Raw genomic sequence first — 19,631 nt, forward strand, 5'->3', positions numbered from 1 at the left:
GACTGCAGAAGCAGATCTATCAGGATGACTGATATACACATAGAATTACACATAAAGACAACCTGGAGGCTAGAGTCTGGAGCCCCTATAGCTTCTAGATTCTTGATAGTCTTGTATGACTCATTGCCACGCAGCCTTGGCATGCCAACTTTTCGGTGACATTTGTAAAACCTTTAAATTAGGCAGTACTGTTCCTTCAGCACTGGATCAAAACCAACCCTACTAACATCAGGTCAATTCCCACTCACAGTGGTCCTGTAGGACCGAGGAACGCTGCCTCTGTGGGTTTCGGAGACTGCACATCCTCACCGTAGCAGACAGGCTCAGCTTTCTCCTGATAAGCAGCTGGTGGATTCAAATTGCTGACGTTTAGGTCAGCATCCCAAAGAGTAACCCACTAGTTCACTAGGCTCTTTGCTGGGCTGGCTAGACTAGAGATGATCTACTTTCAGATATACTAGCGCTGATGATAAGCTCTCACGGGGCTAGCTAATGATTAGGATATAAATAGAGGCTAAACATCACATAGAATTAGGACTCCTGCTGTAAACCACGGATTTACACAAATGCTTAGAGTTTTAAGCTATCATACATTTCATAATTTTTTTAGCTTAATAATTACTATTCTTTCTTTTTATTCCTTTTTCAGTTCTTGTTCTTGACTCTATCTTTTCATTCACAGTCCAGCCCTCTTGTTTACTATTTTTAATAAAATTAACCACTTTCCTTTGTAATATATTTTGTTTTAATTATACCTTATGGAAACATAGCTGAATTATACTTACCTAGGGTGTATTTCATATTCTTAGTGACCCTATCACAGGGTAGAACTGCCCTGTGGGTTTCCAAGCATATAAATATTTATGGGAGTAGAAAGCTTCTTTTCTCCATTTAGTGGATGGCCATTAATGGCTGGTAGTTTTGAACTTTTGGCCTTGCAGTTAGCAACCCATCGGATAACCACTGTGTTATCAGGGTCCTTATGAATCAGAATTTAGGGATGGCAGTGAGATTGACTTTTAAAAAGTTGGAATCATAGAATGTATTTAGTAAGTGTATTTATTCTTTATTCTCTTTGACCAGAAATAGTTTATCAGAAGTCAATTATATTCTTTAAAACACAAAACAAAACTCTACAGATGTGTTGATTCTGACTCATAGCAACCCTTCAGGATGGAGACAAACTGCCCCACAGGGTATGTGAGACACTCACATCTTTCTTCTATGTCTTCTATGTAGTGGCAATGGGTTTGAACCAGCCAACTTGCAGTTAGCAGCCCAGTGCTTAACTCATTGTGCCACAAGGACTCTTGAAGATATTCTTAGAAACTAAAGTACCTTAGGTGTCTATCTAATAACAAAGTCTTTCAAAGATTATGATAAATAATCTGTTTGAACATTTTCTACAAAAGATGATGCAATAATTCATAAATATTGTTTAATTATTTATATGTTCAATTACTGTTTACACTTGTAGGGTCTCTGGTGATGTAGTGGGTTACATGCTGGGCTGCTTACCACAGGTTCAGAAGCTAACACCCAAGAGCAACTCCACAGAGATAGATGGGGATTTCTCCTCCTGTAAAGATTTGACTGTCTCAGAAACTGTTTTTTGTGTCTCCATGAATTGGAATCAACTGGACCTCAGTGAAGTAGATCTACACTTGTCAGAAAAAAATTTCTCTGGTCACTGAAGTGTTACTTACTTATTTATTCTTTTGATATACATGAGTATAGTGAAAATAAAGGAATTGCAGGAATCTTATGCCTATTTCCAATATAAATTGCTAAAATACAAAATAATCTTCAAGAAAAAATTGGACATCATGCTAATAGAACAATTGGGGAGGGTATTGTATTTTGGGTATGAAGGATTACCGTTTCCTCTGATCCACCTAAAACTAACTACATTTCTATGTAATGTTAGTAACTACTCATCCTGTTATTAGTACAATTATCAGTCTGTAGATTGTAACATGTTCCTATAGTTGCTTACCTTTTTTGGAAGTATAAAAATCACTATTTTTTTTTAAGCTGGCTTGCTATATTTCTTAGAAGTACATATTTTTATTTATTAGCATATTTCTTATAGAACATTAAGTTTCATGGCATAACTTTGTATTTACGGTTGTCATAAGAAGCTTGATTTGCTCTCCAAAATTGCAATGTGAAATCATAACTCCATATATTTACTTATACTTAATTTTACTATTATAAAAGCTTCATAAATTTTCTCACCAGTTTAGGGAATGCTTATGAATCTGATTCGATTTCTGTCTTCTGTGCACAGGAAAAAAATAAGGAAAAGAATACAATATGTTATTTCCAAAGTGAACATGTTGTGAAGTGCTAGGATTGTTCATATGAACCTGGATGAGAAAGATTCCTATTGTTTCCTTTTGTTGGAATAGGGTCATGTGAAAAATTCAAGCCTGTGTTTAAATTTTACAGATTCAACTCTGAATAGGTTAAAGTTAAGGACTCTGAATAGAATCAATAGATTCATTAAGTAACTGGGTTCTGGATTAATTGTCATGACCGAAATACAGATTGAAAACCAGATATAAAACCACACACAGGTAAGTGCATTAAGTAACACAATATATACTTATATATCACATATATGTGATATTGAATATTGGAATTCATAGTGGATTAGGATACAATGCTGAGAAATACCAATATTTAAGGTATAGAGGCAAAGAACACATTGTTGTTGTTAGATGTCAAGTTGATTCCAAATCATAGCGACCCTGTGTACAACAAACAGCACAAACCTGGTCTTGAACCATCCTTCCCACTATTCTAATGCTTGAGTCCATGGATCCAGCCACTGTGTCATTTCATCTTATCATCCTCATATGCAGAGCACGATCCACAATAGTACCGTCATATTGGAACCAGGATCAGACGATGTTTCCAAGCTGAATGATTACCAATACCAACAATGTAGAAAGCTGTGGCACCTAGACATTATATTGAGAGCCTGTCCTTTTAATTTCTCAAACAAATTTATGGTCACGGGCTGACCAGTAGAAAGGAACCCAGGTGGTGTAGGGATTACGTGCTCAGCCGCAACGTTAAAGATCAGCAGTTTGAAGCCACTGCCACACCTCAGGAGTAAAGAGACAGCTTTCTCTCCCTGTAAAGAGTTACAGACTTGGAAACCCATGTCCTGTAGGATTGCCCGGAATCAGCTTTGACTTGATGAAAACAACTGAGTTCGAGAGAACACTGAAAGCCCAGGGAGAGTGGACTTGATCAAGAGACAACTATGGCTTGGTATAAGAATTCGCATCAGCAATCCTGACGGAATTGTCTTTTATCTCCTCCCTCTCAAATACTAATAAAAGTGTACCCTAATCAACTTTTTCACACAATCAGTCAACTCATGCTTCCATAAAGAGTAAGTCCTCTATTTAACTTGCTAATGCTAGTTTTTAAATCAGTAAATGTCAGATTACTACACCTCCACCAATATGAATTATAGTAATTAATTTATTTTCAAGATTATTAGTCATGTGAACAAAAATATTTCCAAGCAGTAAAACAAACTTAATCTAGGAGACCAGGAGTGGGGCAGGGAGAAGCTCATAAAGTGCCGGAAGATGAGCCTCTCAGATGGGAAGACATCAAAAAGACAACTGGGCAAGAACTGTCCCTCAAAGTAGCATCCCCCTCAGCGACATGAATGGAACAATGCTCTGATATCTTTATTTTCCTATAAGACGCAACTTAAAATGAGAAGCAAAGCTGAAAGCTCTCATTAATAATCAGAATGTGGAATGTACTAAGTTAGAATCTAGGAAAATTGGAAGATATAAAAAAATCCATCATATGAAGGAATATGCAGGAATCAATATATTGATTCCATATATAGGAAGAGACAAGGAGGCCTGTTGCCATAGCAGTTACCCACTGGGCTTCAACTCAAGAGGTCAGCAATTCAAAACCACTCCATAGGAGAAAGATAGGGCTTCTTCCTCTGGTTAAGAGTTACTGGGAATCTCACAGGGGGCAGCCCTACCCTGTGCTATAGGGTCACTATGAGTTGACACCAACTCAATGTCATTAAGTTTGGTCGTTTGGTTTGGTGGGAAAGACTGTAGACAAACTCATCGTCATCAGCCAAAGCACGAGGGGCATATGAAAATGTAGGCTGACACTAAAGAAAATGAAAATAATTTTAAGAGAGTCAAAATACAACCTTAAGTTTATCCCCTGTGAATTTAGACACTATCCAAAACCAGATTTAAAACACTGAACAATAATGACCAATACCCAGGCAAGTTGTGAAATTAAATCATGAGCATCATACAGAAAGAAAGCTAGAGGCCATTTAAAAAGACAGGAAAGAAACAAAAGACGAAGGTGGAATATGTAAGAAATTATGAAGAAAAAGAGCTGAGCAGAAGAATGATAAAGGCATGTACACTGGTACAGATAGGAACTGGAAACACAGGGAGTCCAGGGCGGATGATCCCTTCAGGACCAGTGGTATGTGTGGTGATACTGGGAGGGTAGAGGGTGAGTGGGTTGGAAAGAGGGAACCGATTACAAGGATCGCATGTGACCTCCTCCCTGGGGGACGGACAGCAGAAGAGTGGGTGAAGGGAGACGTCAGACAGGGCAAGATATGACAAAATAATAATTTATAAATTATCAAGGGTTCATGAGGGAGGGGGGAACGGGGAGGGAGGGGAAAACGAGGAGCTGATGCCAGAGGCTTAGGTGGAGAGGAAATGTTTTGAGAATGATGAGGGCAATGAATGTACAAATGTGCTTGACCCAATTGATGTATGTATAGATTGTGATAAGAGTTGTGTGAACCTGTAATAAAATGATTAAAAAAAAAGAATTTTAAAGGCATCACCAGAAGGCAAAATATTGTTCAAGTGGTCATTTGCGGCACATGCAGCTTTTCCTTCTATTGTACAAAGGGTCGCGAGGGGGGGTCCAAGGAAACTCTATGGCACTTACCAAAACCAACAGCTGTCGTTAGGACTTGCACTTGCCCTAACTTGTCTATCAGGGCCCCTATGTTCAACAGGACAAAAGGTGACCTAGACTAAGGATCCCCCACCGGGATGGGAGGAAGATTCATCGGCAACCTGAAATATGCCACTAGAGCTTGCTTGTTAAAAGTGAAGAAGGTTTCAATGACTTACAGGAAAAGATGAAAGGCTTCCTTCAGGACTGGAGGAAGAGTCATTAACAACTGGCAATGTGCAAATAGAACTCGCCTGTTGAAAATGAAGAGGGTTTCAAAGATTTACTAGATTAAAGAGTTCAGCCATCGGTATAGATTGCACATAAACATGAAGAAAGCTTAAATCCCCACAACTGGCCCAAGAAGAGGAGAAAAGTTTAAAGTCAAGGATTTCATCATGATGTGATCTCTTGTTCCAGTTATGAGGAGTTGGGTCCTCTTTACATTGAGTAATAATTCATATGGAAGGCTGCAATCCTTGATCTTCATCAGCAAGTGCTTCAAGTCCTTGTCAATTATAGCTAGCAAGATGTGTCATCTGTATATTGCAGGTTGTTACTAAGCCTTCCTCTCTTCCATATGAAGCGTTCTTCATATAATCCATATGAAAACACATACCAGGTAAGAGTAGCTTCTGCAGTTAAAATATTCTCTTTTTCTTGGGTAGAACCACTGGTACACTTTAAAACTTTTGTTAAGATGCTGAATGACACAAAGTATTTTTCCATAGATAGTTAGTTTTTATTAAGCAGTAGAGCATCATTCAGTTTTATTTTATAGTTAGCAATGTCAAGGCAAAAAAATCTTTGTCATGGTATATAGATCAATTTACAAAGCAAAATAAAGTATATTTTCAGTCAGTGTTTGATTAATAGAAAATATGTAAATATGCAAAATTCAGTTTATTTTCTAGAATAAAAGTTTGGATAAACTTTACAGTTTACCTTGTGAGTGTTTTTCAATAGGGTACAATGAATTTGCGATGTCCATTTCTTAGATTCTGGAGCTTTGAATGTAACTATTTATGAAGCAACGGGGTATGTATTTATTTAATTTCTTTCACTCATAAAGGTTAAGGAGTGAAAGCAAAAGGAAACTAACAAATATATCATTGTAAATATTTATACACACATGATTGTAAGAGTGGACAAACACGAGTAATTTATTATCTGCTGAAAATAATATTGGAAAATTATTGTCGTGATCCTTATACCTTAGAGAAAGTAGAAACTTTCTGATAATCTGACAAAGTATCGTATGATATAAATAAGAAATGGGAAAAAAAAAGACAAAAAGAAATGGGCATTATGTATGATCAGTACCATAAAAAGTAAAAATCTATGAAGAATTGAAAAAGTGCCTTAGAGGCATGATTGTTAGGCATTGTTTTCTTAAAATATATTTTGATAGAATTCATGTGAACTTTTCCAAAATTGGTTCCCCTATGTATCTTTATTGTAGGAAGCAAATGATGTAGTAAATCAGAAGAAATAAAGTTTTTGTAAAATTGTCATCTCAGGAAGCTTTGGTCAAAACTGGTGTTAAGATTGGTCAACTTTTACATTAATGTTTATTTTCAAAGCAGGCTCACTAAAACGTATGAAAGTTTTTTTGAAAAAAATGACCAAAAAGTAATCCTTTGCCTTGAATTTCTCCCTAAACATATTTCATTACTTTTGTGTGCTAATATCTTAAAAATTATGAAAGAAATAACCTTGAAGTGAAATATGCAGGTCATATAAGGGATCACTTTAATACTTCCTTTCCTAAAACCACTCATTTTTCCCAGTGCATTCACATATTATTTTTCAATCAACTCTTGCAGTGATTCATCATTGAATCCCATAGCCATAGAAATGTAATTCTCTGTCCCATAGCAATAATGAAATTCTGAAACTAATTTTTCCGTTCTCCTTGGATAGAAATATTTTATTTGTAAAAAATGCAGTTGTCAACATTCATATTCCATTTGAATTAATAACTTACCAACATTAAATTTTGGGGGGAAAGCATATAAACTTGGACCTTAATTTAACAAATGCACATGTAATAATTTTCTCAGAAAATGTATATTCAATTAATAAAGATTTGCTTATAATAAATGCTACTTAATGCTGCTAATGATGCTTTTAATTTATTTTTAAAGGCAGATTTTTTTTTTCTAATCATTTTATTAGGGGCTCATACAACTCTTATCACAATCCATACATACATCAATTGTGTAAAGCGCATTTGTACATTCATTGCCCCCATCATTCTCAAAACATTTCCTCTCCACTTAAGCCCCCGGCATTAAGTCCTCATTTTTCCCCTCCCTCCCCGCTCCCCCTTCCCACATGTGCCCTTGATAATTTATAAATTATTATTTTGTCATATTTTGCCCTGTCCGACGTCTCCCTTCACCCACTTTTCTGTTGTATGTCCCCCAGGGAGGAGGTCACATATAGTTCCTTGTAATCGTTTCCCTCTTTCCAACCCACTCTCCCTCTACCCTCCCAGTATCGCCAATCACATCACTGGTCCTGTAGGGATCATCTGCCCTGCATTCCCTGTATTTCTAGTTCCTATCTGTACCAGTGTACATCCTCTGGTCTAGCCAGCCTTGCAAGGTAGAATTCGGATCATGATAGTGGGAGCAGGGAGGAAACATTTAGGAACTAGAGGAAAGTTGTATTTTTCATCTTTGCTACATCGCACCCTGACTGGCTTGTCTCCTCCCCGAGACCCCTCTGCAAGGGGATCTCCAGTGGCCTACTAATGGGCTTTGGGTCTCCACTCCGCACTCCCCCCATCATTCACTATGCTAAGATTTTTTGTTCTGATGATGCCTTATACCTGATCCCTTCGACACCTCATGATTGCATAGGCTGGTGTGCTTCTTCTATGTGGGCTTTGTTGCTTCTGAGCTTGATGGCCACTTGATTACCTTCAAGCCTTTAAGACCCCAGACGCTATACTTTTTGATAGCCAGGCACCATCAATTTTCTTCGCCACATTTGCTTATGCACCCATTTGTCTTCAGTGATCCATTCGACACCTTGTGATCACACAGGCTGATATGTTGTTCCATGTGGGCTTTGTTGCTTCTGAGCTAGATGGCCCCTTGTTTGCCTTCAAGCTTTTAAGACCCCAGATGCTATATCTTTTGATAGCTGGGCACCATCAGCTTTCTTAACCACATTTGCTTATTCACCCGCTTTGTCTTCAGTGGTTGCGTTGGGAAGGTGAGCATCATAGAATGCCAATTTAATAGAAGAAAGTATTCTTGTGTTGAGGGAGTACTTGAGTAGAGGCCCAATGTCTAAAGGCAGAATTTAAAAATAAAACAAAAAGAAACCACTGTGGTGAATTTAAATTCTCTAGATAAATGTTGTTGCTTTTACCACTACTATTAAGAATATATAGGTACTCATAGCACTAAGACAAACAATCATTACGTTTTGCTCATGAAACTAAAATTTTCTTTGTTTTTGATACCTTGTACATCATATATTAGATTTAAAACATCTGAAAAACATTGCTGTTTTATAAATGATAAAATTAGGATTTAGTTTGTGCTGTGTTACTTTTTAAAAGCACACACCTTACACTTAATGAAAACACGAATTGAAATCAGGTCTCCTTGACATTCAAATTCTGGTGTAAAGTATATTCTATATTTGTTGCAAAAGAAGTGTAATTAATCAGATAACATTTTTGGAATAAATCGTTTTCAAAATTTAATAAAGCATGTAGAAAATAGAAATAATTCTCATTTTAAATATCATTATACAAATTTCAATTAGTTCAAAAATATTTTTGTTGAGTAATGGTATTTCTACCTCCAGTTTTGTATTTTAAAAATGCTTGAGCTCAGAGAGTTTGCTGTACTACATCATTTCCCAACTAGAAATTTTTATGTCTTCAGACCTAAAAATTCAAGGTTTCCCCACATGCACACACAAAAAAACCAAATTAAATAGAAATAAAACAGGAAAAGAAAAGAAATATCTTTACTCAAACTCGACAAACACCCTCCCTCTTTCAAAAAACAACTAAAGAGATCAAATGAATATATACATGGATAGGGAAAAAACAAAAACAAACAAACAAAAAACCTGAACAAATCTGAGAATGCCACACATTTTGAGGACTGTCTTTTGCATTCAGTAGGATTAAACCAAAGACAATCTGTGAGACAAGCCTCACATCTGCTTCTAGGACACAAGCTTTTTGATTTTTCCTGGCTGTTAAAAAGGAGATTATACACTAATTAGCTTTTCATTTGGACCATAAATAAATTCTATCTGTAAGATAGCTCACTACTATTACACTATTATATTTGGATTGACTTTGTGTTTACAAAATGAGGGCATTCATATTGAATTTTTCCAACTTAAACATTTACTTGTAATTTTCTTTAACACATGAGAGAAATTCTATGATAACTTTGGTTACTGTGTGCTTACATTTTATATTCCAATACCCTGGTTCTTTCTGTCCACATAGAGACAATGGATGCTAAGACGGGGTATTTGGGGACTGTGGTTATTAGGGGACATCGGGTCATTATGTGCCAGGATTGCTTCAGTGGCACTGAGTTTGGTTTTTAATAGGAGTCATGGTTGCATAGTGGGTGTGTGTTGGGCAGATAATCATGAGGGTTAGCAGTTCAAAACCACCTGCTAGAGAAAGTTGAGACTTTCTACTCCCTTAAAAAGTTCCAGTCTCAGAAGCCCACACTGGCAGTCTCACGCTGCCTTTTAGAGCCACGATGAGTCGGATTTACTCAATGGCCGTGATTTGGTTTATTTTGGATAGGAGAGAAAGGAGGGGAAATATAATGCACTACTTATTTTCTCTTTTTCCTAAAACCATTCTCCATCACTTAACACCCTATAAGCTTTACGTATTTTCCTAACTTCTTGGCTAAATGGAAACTACATCAAGGATTCTAGTCACTGACCATAAACACTTTTGTAAAGTTGTGGTTATGTGGCTTCAAGATCCTTCCAACTCGTAGCAGTACTCGGTACAACCAACCAAATATTGTCCAGGCCTGTGACAGTCTCATAATTACTGGCTAAGCCCATCATTACAGCCACTGTGTCAAATCATCACACGGAATATCGTGGTATATTCAATTTTCTTTGAATTACGTCATTCATTTGGACTCAAACACTCTCAAACAGCAATTCACTGCAGATGATGACGGAAGAGGTTCTTTCACTGAGTTATTTTGATATGTTTATCGACAAGATTAGTTTCTTTTTGTATCCTCAGCTCTCAGCACAGTACCGTATACCAAATATTTAAAAATTGTTGATGCGTTAAATTAATGTAGAATGTTAGGATAATCCTTATATCTAAGTGAGGTGAAAATATGAGCTGAGTAAATTTTTTAAATGATTGAGAAAATGTACTAATATAAATAAACCTTCAAAAAACATATAATAACTTTAAATCATTTTTCTGTTCTGTGAAACATATTTACTGAAGTACAGATTTGTGGGCTTAAATTGCCTGAACTTAATAAAACTGAGTATTTTATCTATTAAATTTTAAAAGATCTGTTCCCTATCTTTCGTAGCGAAATAGCCAGACTTTACTGTATCTGCTTTGATATAACCACAAAAGATGAATATACCAATTGTGTAACTGCCAGAGTACAAGCTGATCAAATAATAAATTTGAACTAAACACTAAAAGAGATCCACAACATTATTTGATAAAAAGATAAGATATATAAGAGAGACATTTATTTCCCTTTTGTCTTCCTATTGAAAATCAGGAAAGTTTAAAGTGTGGCTCTCTAGAAAGGTGGTCTAGTAGGCCACAGATATTTAGAAGTTATGCATGTAATGCATTGACTGCATTTCTTGAATAAGTTAAAAATTTACTATTTGTGAGCTAAACTATTCTCTAAAGTTGTTCAAAACAAAGCAGCCATATCCATAAAGTTTTATTATGACGAGTCATTTTTCAGTGAACTTCAACATTACCTCACCCATTTGCAGCCTTCTTCCATCTCGGAAATGGATTATGGCTGGCATTCTCAGCAGTCAAAGCATCTTGCAAATGACTTGCCAGCCTGGAGAGCCTTTCCAGAATGCTCTTCACTTCGCTGCTTGCTTAGCTTGGCTCCCCTCTAGCCATTGAGGCATTTACAGAACACTTTTATGAAATTCGTTCCAACATGTGTTCAATTAGATGAAATCTTCTTAAATATTACACTAGATGTGAACTGGGAAATGTTCAATTGTCTCAGCAGTTGTTAAGTGTATTCTCAGAGGTAGATGAAACCATATTATATCATTGGATTCAAACAATAAAGTAAATAGCACAAACAATGTTATTTTAATTCAGATATATCTACACAGTAAGTTTTCTTTTCCAAATATATAGGGACTTTTTCCAACTATATCAAAAAACTTAGCATAAAATAATAGTCCTGTGTGGAATGGTACATTTATTTTTTTTAATTTATTAGTGATCGGTAGAAAAATGTGTTCTACCATACTATAGCTAGAATTATATAAGGAGAGAGCTAAGACTTCATTTAAAGAATTTCATTAATATGTCCATTTTATATTTTGAAATCTAAATAGCTTCTATTTGTCTTGTCAAAAAGAGGGAGAATCTAAACTGAAATCCTTGGAAAATGGTAGAAATTTCAAACATTCGTATCATTAACAATACTGACAGACACAGCATTAATAATACTGACATACCCATTATTCAGTGAATGGTAATACTGTGCACTGGAGTGCAAATCATTTATAATATCAGCTGGTAATTTATGAAAAGTGAGAGAGGAGTATTTAACATAGAGGAATGTCTGATAATTTCTGAGTTAGTAAAATAAACATGAAACAGTTTCTGGTAAAGTCAGAACATACAAACTGAGAGGAAATATATCTGTGGTTTAATGTTTACTAGAACATCTTGTTACCAATATTATCTTGTCCCTTTACTAATCTCCCTGGAAACATTTAAAAAATATATATTGCTAAGAGTAGGCAGGTCTGTAGTTTTCATTAGACACATTTCTACTTCGTTATCAAGTGTTTACTTATGTGCTCTTCTCTTCTTAGGCTCTTACTATTTCAATCTGCCAGCCACATTTAAATTTATGGATATTAAAATTATATACTATATATCTGCCAGCCACATTTAAATTCATGGATATTAAAATTGTATACTAATTTTTCATATGCCTTTTTCTTTCTTTTCCTGGCAGGGTTTATCAGTGATTTTATCAGAATTTTTGGAGGTCTGTGACCTTGCTATAGCACACACACATACACACACATTTTCAAATCCACTATTTTGAGTATTTCATGATTGAAATAGAAGTTTCTTTGAAATATACTTTACCTGTTTTAAGCCAAATATTCCTTTATTCTGTACAATGCAAGCATTTTTCCTAAGTAAGCACCACATCTCTTTCTATCTATTTTGCTTTTATTAATGTACTTATCTGTAGTATAACAATGCAAGATGGCTTTGGAATAGTCTGTAAGAAGTTAAAATGTATCTGGATGTGACACATAGATTAAAAAGACAAACTATGGATTTAGATACATTTTCTCACAAAATGCAAACGCATAACATTTGAAAGAAAATGTCATACAAATATGGAGCAGTTGGTTGATGAAAGACAGTTTACAAAGGATCCTGAAGAAAAACACTACAAAGAAAAGTGTCCATTGTGGGGGTATAATTCTCCTTCTGTTATCTTGTTAAATATGAGAGGATAATATAACCTAAAATATTTATTTTGGTTTTGAAATTTCCTTGTGAAACTTCTGATTTTATTTACTTTTACTAAGTCCCCTTTTAATAAGTATAACTCACAGATTTCCACAAGATTAAGTAGCACTACTTTGTCATTTCAGTTTTCAAAATAGTACCTAGAATGGCAGGTCTTCTAATATTAGGTATGCTTTTGATAAAGGCTTCAGATGACATCTAATCATATCTCACTTTACTCCAATTATCAGTTGCAATATATTTATGTAGAGAAATATAACACTATATTGCATTAGAATTTTATTACTTATAAATGGGTAAAGATAAGATGATACAAAGTCAATCACTCTGAAATATGCTTTGGAGCTATATTTTCATAAAGCTATTTGAGAATGTAAATATTTATTTGAGCGATATGAGTTTGGATTTTATCTTCTACAGTATTCCCAGCAAAGAGGATGTGGGATATAATAATAATCAGTAAATACTTATTGCATAAATACTTGAGAAATTCACCATTGTGGATATCAAACAGATTGCCCTGTACAAAAATCAGAGGGCAATGCTTCAAAATATTTGGGGCTAACATTTTTAAAATAACAATAAGAAGATGCCTTTATAATTTAAAAAAATGTTTAACTGATGTAACTGATATTTGGTTTGAAGGCAAGAAGAATACTGTACAAGGGTATAGAACAGTGGTTCTCAACCTTCCTAATTCCATGACTCTTTAAAACAGTTCCTCATGATGTGGTGACCCCTAACCATAAAATTATTTTTGTTGCTCCTTCATAATTGTAATTTTGCTACTGTTATTAATAGGTTGACTCCTGTGAAAGGGTCGTTTGACTCCCAAAGGGGTCGCAGCCCGCAGCTTGAAAACCTTTAAGTGATTGCCTGTGGTGATGTCTGAGGAGTATAATCAGGGGGGGGGGATTATACTAGGCAAAATGGTAGTGAAAGAAGTCATAAAAGAAGTATAACTGAAAAAGAGTTCATAGTGCACAATACTAGACAGGATTTTATGAATTCCAAGACTCAAAGGCAACTCAAAAAGTAGCTTGTCTGTTTAGGCTAGATTCAGAGTAGAAATAAACAGTTTGAGAATAATTTTTTTTTCTTAATCTAGGAACAATTGAAGACTATTTAATGCAAGTGCCAAAAATAGGTGAGTGATTTCATAATTGGGCCCTACTGTTATTAAAGGCCAGAAATTTCAGGGGTTAAATTGTGACCTATCTTTTAGGACAAGCTATGGAATTTGAACTTTATCTGGAAAACTTTTGGGAATTGTTAGAGATAGTCAGCAAGGGAATTGCATGATTAGTTTGGTGTTTTACAAAGGTCACTCTGGCAGCTGTGCAGCACATGTAACTGAGAAAAAGAGCAAAATTGGGAAACAGAATTTAGACTTTCCTGGAGTAATTAAATTAACTTTCGTGAATGAACAAGAATACTATCACCCTGCATCCAAATCAATATATAAAATTTTATCACTAAGAAGTATGCTCAATTATCTATAGATGGGCTTTGTGTCTCCACTCTGCACTCCTCCTCATTCACATAGATATGATTTTTTGTTCTGGATCTTTAATGCCTGATACCTGATCCATTCAACACCTCATGATCACACAGGCTGGTCTGCTTCTCAGCAGATGACCTTTGTTTATCTTCTAGCCTTTAAGACCCCAGACACTATATCTTTTGATAGCCAGGCACCATCAACTTTCTTCACCACATTTGCTTATGCATCCATTGTGTGTTCAGTGATTGTGTCAGAAAGGTGAGGATCACAGAATGCCAGGTTATCAGAACAAAGTGTTAGTGTGTTGAGGGAGTACTTGAGTAGAGGCCAATGTCTGTCTGCTGCCTTAAAACTTAACAAATAAGTGTATGCACATAGATCAATTTCCCAAAGTTATATATAAATATATTTACATATGTATATGCGTGTATTTAAACCTCTATAAATATTCTTTGCCTCCTAGTTCTTTCCTCTATTTCCTTTTACTCTCCTCTTGTCCAGCTGTCATGTTCGGCCTTCATTTGGGTGTCAGTAATTCCTCTCAGCTATATTGCCCTTGGTCGAGCCCCACCAGGCATCCTATGCCCTCCTAGATCACTTCTTCTTCCCTTGTCCTTGGGTTTTTTGACACCCGCCTTTCCAATCCCCTTCCTCTTCCCTCTCCTGTGTTCCCCTTTAACTGTCCCCTTTCTTTTCTCCTCTGGATTATTTATCCCACCTGTCTTATCTAGGTTGACATGCAGAGACATTAATAAGCACAAAAATAAGACAAAGCAAAACAAAACAACAAAAGAAAACATTTAAAAAGCCATAGCAGCAACAACAACAACAAACAACAACAAAAAAGAAATGCCTATAAACAATGAGTCAGTCAGGGTGCAGTCTTGCATTGACAAAAACACCTCTAGCTCGTTAATTCTTCCTCCCTGCACTATCATGACCCCAATTCTACCTTACAAATCCAGCTAGACCAGAACATGTACACTGGTACAAATGAGAGTTTGAAACACAGGAAATCCAGGTCAGATAAACCTCTCAGGACTAATAATGAGAGTAGTGATACCAGGAGGGCAAGGGAAAGCTGGGGGAAGAAAAGGGGAACCGAACACAATGATCAACATAGAACCACATGCCCCCACAAGAGTTCTGCAGTTCAAAACTGCCATTTGCTTCTAGAGAGAAAGATGAGACTTTCCAAACTCATAGAGAGTTATAAGCTCAGAAACCCATAGGGCAGTCCTACCATGTCCTCCACAGTTACTATGAGTTAGCATCAATCAACCCATTGGCAGTAAGTGAGTTCAATATTAAAATTTACTCTTCTTTATTTTTGTTTTTAAGCAAAACTCCAACAGAAATCTTTAGTCTTATTCAAGCTAAACAATGTTCTTTTAGGGTTTATCACATTTTCATAAAAAATAAACCTAAACTTAAAGTTTATAACATAGGCCTGGGATAATAAACCAAGATGGAATGTTATATATGGATGAAATTAGCTTTCTTTTTAAAATTCAATCATTAGAATCTTTGGTGTATGCTCTCCAAAGAAGAATGCTCCTCGTGTTTGAAGCTAAGAATTAGAATTGTACCCATACTTTTGTCATAGAATCATTATGCGATTGTTAGGGGTAGTGTTATAAATGCAATGCGTCCTTGGTTGAAGGCTGTTAAATAAGAGCAACATTTGCCAGTTTGTATCCCCCTTAGCAAAAAAAAAGCTGTAATTGTTCACTTTGAATATTTTCTTTAGAAATTCACATTTCTAAAAGTCAATTTACTTTTCTATTGTAATCTGAACTAAATTGAAAATATCTCATTTCAAAATGCAATTTTAATAGTTTAGCTTTCTTCTTCTGAAAAAAGAGGTTCCAATGTATTATTCCACTCAATGGTAGAAGGACTGATGGGATAATAAGAAAATTAAAACTTAATGAAATGCAATAAGAAACTTCTCTAGTATTACAGGATATTTTGTATTTCCAACAGTGTGATTTAAAGGCAGTGTTCTTATAATTTAATGATTAACATAATGAATAAAGAGTTTAATAAACATTTGAAATTAAAGATGTGCCATTTTAGACTTTCAATTAATTGAATTACATTAACAATAAAGTCATAAAATTTGCTCATTAATTTTACCATTGGATATGGAATTCCAAATAAATACTATTTGGGAACATATTTTTTAAGTAAACATTTCAAAATTTAAACTCTGCAATGCTGCATACAAATATATATAAAGGTGGATAACCCACCAAAAGAAGCAAACACTACTATCCAATCAATTGTGACTCAGTGATTCTGAACAGCTTCGTGGCTATAAATCTCTATGTGAGCAGATAGCGTCGTCTTCATTTTGCTGAGTGACTGGTAGGTTTGAACTGCTGATATTGCAGTTCAGAACTCGCTGTGCAACCTATGTCGCCCCCTAGGCTCCTGAAGAATGAGTAACACATGCCAAATTAACTTACAGCTTCTGACGTCAGAGGATGGCCATGTCCAGGTGTGAAGTCAAAACTCTATTTTGAATTAAAAGTAATTTCTGCATCAAGAATGTGGCCTGTCATTCCCGTGACTCTCTACTATACCTTGAGAAAATTACTAGATAAATAATTTTAGAAAGGAATGTGATTTTTCTTGCTTATAAATATACCCTGCTCAGAAAATTTGACCAAAAATTACTCTTAAAACCAATGCTTATTCAAGATTATCTTTAAAATTATATATATCCTCCCTGCAGTCATGTAAGACCCTCATGGTTCTATCAATACTACATGTGTTCGATTTTATAATCACTTTGTAACTTAAATAATATAGAAACATATATATGTCTTACCACTCAGATGTACCCACACCTCATTTGTTATATAACTATTACCAAATATAAAACAATCACTGGATTTTTATTGAAGTTGATTGCATTTACATAGGGAAATTCCCCGAACACTCCCCACTTGAGGTCACTTTGTTTAGGATCTGCATTGTGTTTATTAATTTGCAAATTGCTTTGTCTTTAAATTAAAAAAATATTTTTCTTTTAATTTCTACTAGATTCTGACATTTTTATTTCTTGTTGAGAAAAGAAATAATAACATGTTAATACCAAATGTGGAGAGCCAAGATGGAGTACAGTGCATTTGCCTCTTGATTTTTGCCTCATGATATTTTGAGGCAAACACTTTTTAAATACTATCTTTACTTTTGTTATATCCTGTAACTTTTTGAGAATGAAAGAGAGAACAAGAAATTTCTTGTACATAGATCTTTCTCATGTAGAAGAGCTGGTAGCTTCAAACTGCTGGCCCTCTACTTAGCAGTCAAGTATCTTAACCAATGTGCAACCATACACTGCAAATAAGGTACTTGTAATAGTTTCTCTTGGCTTTCATTTGTAATTCTGGACCATAGAAAGTCAAGGACTTTACAACCTTTTAAGGTATCGGTGGATTGAAATCATAACTTGAATACTTAAATAATGGACAATCACCTAGTTGGTGATTCTAAGTACTGTAATTTTTTTTTTCAAATGACACATGCTTCTGTGTTTATTTGCCAACAATCCCCCCCAAATGCCACCCCCAGGAGGTACTTTTGTAAATGTGGTATGCTAATTTTAATTGTTTAACAACATGCTAATTTTTTTATTATAGTAGCACTTTATAAAAATACATCCCAAGGGAAGAAGCAGTTGGCAAACAAACATAGACGGTGTGTTATTTGCATGAAAATATGGTAATGTTGTATTTTACAAGCCTAATTTATCACCCCTGTTTAAAGATTACTATATAATGTGTCCCACCAGTTATCTGTAGGTTACCACAGATAAATCACCCTATTATTGTATTAATTACTAAAAATTGAATTGCTTTTTAAGATGTATACAATTCACTTCCCTTTTTTGCTTGACTTCAGAGAAGTTCACTATTCTTTTAAAGAAGCTCGAGAAGTACTTTAAAAGATTATGTAGTACATAAGGTAAATCGGCTGCACATGACCTTCATAGAGTATGAAAAGCACGGATATAAACCGAAGACTATGGTGCACCTGTTCCAAGGCTTGGTATTCTCAGTTGTTTCACATGCATGTGAAAGTTGGACATTGCATAAGAAAGCGAGTAGAAGAATTGATGTCTTTGAGTTGTGGGGCTGAGGAGGAATATTGGACGCACTATGAACTGCTGAAAGGACACACAAAGCTGTCTTTTAGGACAGCCAGAGTGCTCCTTAGAGGCAACAGTGAAGAGATTTCCGATTACGTACTTCAGAGACGTGGGCAGGAGAGACTAGTCCTTGGAGGAGGACATCATGCTTGGTATAGTAGAGGGGCAACAGAGGAGAGGAAGGTCCTCCATGAGATAGATGGACATGGTGGCTGCAACAATGAGATCAAGCACAGGAAACGTGAAGATGGCATGTTGTGCATAAGGTCACTATGGGTTGGAACTGCCTCAATTGATTCTAACAACACTAAACATTCCTCTTTCAATATTGAAGACCTTAGCTCAAGTTAATCGCCCCAGCAAGTACATTAACTCTGTTTGTTGTTCCAGAGGCAAAAAGAGCCTCAAATGGCTGAGTGACAGCCTGCATTGCCAGTTACCTTGAATTACTGCTTACTTCTGATGGAAGAATTTCTTCTTCTGAAATCATTAGGTCAGCAGAGCATAAGATCACATGAACAGGAAGCAAAATGTTGCTAGTGGATTAATAAGGCCAATAGTAAGAACTGTCACTCCGTATTCGACTCCTTCTTCCCAGACTGAAATAAACTTTTGGTCTATGTGGCTTACTGTACTTATAGTTAGGCTTATCAAGTGAGTCTTGGCTGTGGTAAAAATAGTTACAGATCAAGGATGGGAATTTTGTCTGTTTGTTTTTGTAAATTTTTTGTTAGTCTGTTTGAGAACATTGTCCAAAACCTGTGGGTAGAATATCACGAACTACTTGGCATTGAAATTTATTCTTTAAGATGGCATTTTACCATTTGAACAATTCAGCTGCTTAAACATGATGGAATATGGAAAGAGTGGTGCAGTCTATTAGTTGGGGTCAATTGCCATACATTATTTGCTGTGAATTTATGTCCTTGATAGGAGGCCATATTGAGTGGAATGCCACGGCAGAGAACAAGATGTTCCATACGTTCATGTTTGGCAGTTTTATCAGAAGCACTGCAGGCAAGGAAGAAAACCTGTCTGCAAGTCAGTGTCCTTTCCAGTAAGAGCAAGATGCACAGCTTCTACGAGAGAGGAGTGGTCCAATATAATCCGCCTGCCATCAGCTTACTGAAGGCAATTGACACCCTCAGGATGCAGCATCATGCAGACCTCACGGTTTTCTCTTTTGCTGGAAGATTGCTCTGCAGTGGCTGCAACCAGATTGACCT

Source organism: Echinops telfairi, unplaced genomic scaffold, assembly GCF_000313985.2.
Source record: "Echinops telfairi isolate 266 unplaced genomic scaffold, ASM31398v2 ScPeMD7_25;HRSCAF=90, whole genome shotgun sequence".
Lineage (NCBI taxonomy): Eukaryota > Metazoa > Chordata > Mammalia > Afrosoricida > Tenrecidae > Echinops > Echinops telfairi.